Source organism: Alosa alosa, chromosome 5, assembly GCF_017589495.1.
Source record: "Alosa alosa isolate M-15738 ecotype Scorff River chromosome 5, AALO_Geno_1.1, whole genome shotgun sequence".
Lineage (NCBI taxonomy): Eukaryota > Metazoa > Chordata > Actinopteri > Clupeiformes > Clupeidae > Alosa > Alosa alosa.
Genome location: NC_063193.1, coordinates 31,085,859 through 31,089,915, shown reverse-complemented (window position 1 = coordinate 31,089,915; position 4,057 = coordinate 31,085,859). Strand labels below are relative to the sequence as shown.

The 4,057-nt window shown below is 44.7% G+C and overlaps 1 pseudogene; it reads right to left on the bottom strand.

Moving 5' to 3' along the window:
• Positions 1-2,586: 2,586 nt before the first annotated feature.
• LOC125294788 overlaps positions 2,587-4,057 on the bottom strand; it is an 84,609-nt pseudogene continuing 83,138 nt past the window's right edge.

Below are 4,057 nucleotides of genomic sequence, written 5' to 3'. Positions count from 1 at the left end.
ATAACGTTCTTCATGTCGTTATTGTTATAGTGTATGTATGAACGTTGTCATTCATATTAACGAGAACAATATTTATTTATATTTATCATTATCGTTAGCGTTCTTGGTGTGAATGGGCCTTACTGTCCCAGAAAGGGAGTGAACACACACACACACACACACAGAACCACCAGGCTCATCTTAAACACACACACACACACACACACACACACACACAGCTGTTACTGTCCCAGAGAGGAGTGAACACCCACTGCTATTACTGTCCCAGAAGCAACACTACTACAAGCTGTTCTTACTGTGTCAGAAAGGACAACAATACAAGCTGCTGATGTACAGAGAAGGAATATGACTACAGGTCACGTCAGATCAGCCAACCACAACCATCTTACAGCATTAGGACATGCAGAGCCACATCAGAGGCCCTCATGGGTGTGTATGCACTTGTGTGTGTGTGTGTGTGCGTGTGTGTGTGTGTGTTTACCACTACTCATGGGTGTGTATGCACGTGTGTGTGTGTGTGTGTGTGTTTACCACTATTCATGGGTGTGTATGCACGTGTGTGTGTGTGTGTATGCATGAGTGTTCTTGCATCTGCCTCAGATCAAAGCGTGTTTTCACCTAGCTGTTGATAAGATTCCCCCGCTGATATGACACACAGGTGTGTGTATTCTCCGTTGTACTCTGTCAAACCATTGCAGTGGTATCACCACATGTACAATGTATCCTTTTATTGAAATGTACAGTATATGAATTAGTATGACCTGTTATCTAGCTTGTATATCATTATGTATGATGTCTGTCCACTCAAACCCTGGTCTAGTTTCCCCATCTGGATTCACACACTCGTGTTCTTGTCCCATGCATCTGGCCAAAGCGGCTTTTAATAGTAGCTAAACACTGGAGTACACAGGACATTGTGTTTGCAGTGTGATTGATTCCCTGTTTGCTGACACATTTACTGTCTCCAGCGCTACTTCCCTAGCGTGCGTCAGCAACTGACAGAGCCTATCAGAGCCAACCAGAGCCTATCGGAGCCAACCATAGCCTATCAGAGCCATCCATAGCCTATATCAGAGAAGTGCAGTGAGAACGTCAGGGGCTCCGACACATGTAACTGATATGAGCCATTCTGAATGTGTGGGACTCGTGTGTGTGTGTGTGTGTGTGTGTGTGTGTGTGTGTGTGTGTGTGTGTGTGTGTGTGTGTGTGTGTGTGTGTGCATTAGCCTGTAGCAGTCTGGCATGCGTGTGTGTGCTTGTGGCAGTCTCATGCGTATGTGTGTGTGTGTGTGTGTGTGTGTGTGGGGCCACCAGAGAAGATCAGAGGGGTAATTGTGGTGTGTGGGATTCCCATTCTCTATTGTTGATGATAGCAGGTCATGTTAGCTATCAGTGCACCCGGGGCCAAACTGTGGTAGGTCAGAGTCAGTATCAGGTGAATGAACACATCTGTGTGTGTGTGTGTGTGTGTGTGTGTTGTTACTGTGGGTATATGATTGTAAAATCTATGTGACAAAGTAAAGGATTAATAAAGTTCCTGTAAAGGATTAATAAAGTATCAATCATTCAATCAATCAAGTTCTGTCACTGAGGGCGTTTTTCAACCAACAGAGAACCGGTTCTGTTCAAAATTCTTTGAACCTTGGAACCTTGGCATCTAGTGAACCAGCCTGCATTTCCATCAACATCAACAGATGGAGTAGCATGCTTAACTGACCTGACATAACCTGTCGAATGACACACCTACTTTGGTTAACAGGAAAAATCAACCAATCATTTTTTTGATTCCAGCTCCGAACCAACTTTTCAGGTTCTGAACTGATTTATCTTTGGTCGAAATGCTCTGAAATGGTTCAGCATCTGGAGTATTAACCAGAACGGAATTGGTTCTCTGTTGGGGAAAAAGGCCTATGAAAGGGTACGTGTATGTGTGTGTGTTCATGCATATAATTTGCCTTCTAAGTGCAATGGAGATGGTGTGTGTGTGTGTGATGTCAGATCAGGTAGTCTGACTTTTTCCTCTCCTCTCTCTCCTTCATCTCTCTTTCCTCTCCTCTCTCCTTCATCTCTCTTTTCTCCTCTCTCCTTCATCTCTCTTTCCTCTCCTCTCTCTCCTTCATCTCTCTTTCCTCTCCTCTCTCTCCTTCATCTCTCTTTCCTCTCTTCTCTCCTCCATCTCTCTTTTCTCCTCTCTGTATTTCTCTCTCCCATGCCATGACGGGTCCCGCTCTCCTTCATCTCTCTCTCCATCTCTTTCTCTTCCCTTCATCTCTCTCCTCTCTCCATCTCTTCTCTCTTTACCTCTTCTCTCCATCTCATTCTCTTCCCTTCATCTCTCTCCCTCTCTTCTCTCCATCTTTCTCTTCCCTACATCTCTCTCCTCTCCCTTCATCTCTTCTCTCTCTACTTCTTCTCTCCATCTCATTCTCTTCCCCTCATCTCTCTCTCTACCTCTCTTCTTTCTTCTCTCTATCTCTCCATCTCTCTCTCTCTCTTTTCCCCATTGCCATGATGGTGGGCTTTCATCACTTGACATTGCAATGAGTGTTTACTATCAGGAGACAAAGTGAGTTTATTCATTGTACCAACAAACTTTGGTGACGTAGCAATCCTCACGTCAGAGATGCACCTCCGATAAGGTTTCTGGCCTCTGACAAATAAATAGCACAAGGGTTGTTGATGTTTCGCATTGCCAGGACCAAAGGGATATATTTCATAATAAAATGCCATACAAGTGAGTTGTGATAGTAATGTGTCACTGAGCTACCTAACATGATTTTTTAAATAAAGCTTTTCCATTTGCAGTACTTCCAAGAGCATGTTTAGTTAAATAAATATAGCGCGCTCCATCTTGAACATGCATTACTGATTTGCTGGGAGACATATGTACATGTAACAATATCAAGAGTCCCTAGTTACACACACAAACACACACACACACACACACACACACAAACGCACACACACACATGCACACTTCAGAGCCATACATATACAAACTCAGAGCTCATATTTTGTACATAGATATGACAAAGATATGCAGACACTTTCATGCATTCACACAGACACTCTCGCACGCACACACAACCACACACACACACACTTCCTCACTGCCACCACAATTACATTTCATAAGGGCTAAAACCGAATGAAGTGATAAAACAGCCGAACATGAAGTCCAAATACCACATTTTAACACTCACACGATTTAACAACATTTTTTTTTTTTTTTTTTGCTTTTTTCATTTTTTTTCTTCTATTTAATGTTCACAAAGTGTACAGATGTGTTCATGCCGCGGTGGGCCCGTGTCGGAGCCCTCGTGCCGTCCCAACGGAGTCTGTCGGCTGGACAGAGAAGGGGAAGCGATCACAGTAACGCACATCGGGTCGACGCGGTTAACAAGTTCAACAAGAGGAGAGGAGTGCTATTTCTGCGGTCATTTGCAGGCGCTCTACAGGGTACCTAGAAAAGCTTCGAGAAAGCAGAAGGGCCACTGTCCGAGCGGCTTCACTGCCCAATGATGAGAAGTCTGTCTTCTCATTGGCTGTATGGGCCACGAGTCTGTGATGTCACAGAGGTCGCTGATGGTCATCATGGTCCGGTTTGTGTGGAGTTCTTTGGAACGTGGTTTGGTGTGATTTGAACTCTGCGTTACTGTTGATTCTGTGTGGAGTCCCCTGCACTGTGGTTCTGACTGGAGATATTTGCATTGTGATTGGCTGTGTGAAGCTTTTTGCATTGTGGTTGGTTGTGTGGAAATCTCTACATTTTGATTGGTTGTCTCTCTGGTTATCTCTACATTGTCATTGGTTGTGTGGAACTCTTCGGGGGTTCTATGCATTGTGATTGGTTATGTGCCAAGTTCTGCTTCTGTAGGATGTTGTCTTCACTCCAGCAGTGAAGGTTCCTGGGAGTACAATGTTACTCTTTTGGGGTCTGTCCTGTGCTGATCTCAAGGTTCCGTTGAGTTCTCGCGGGATTCCTGATGTTGTGCCCACTCTGGGCGCTGGCCGATTCTCTGTGGGTTCTGTGTTGGAGTCCGGGAGGGGAGATTCGG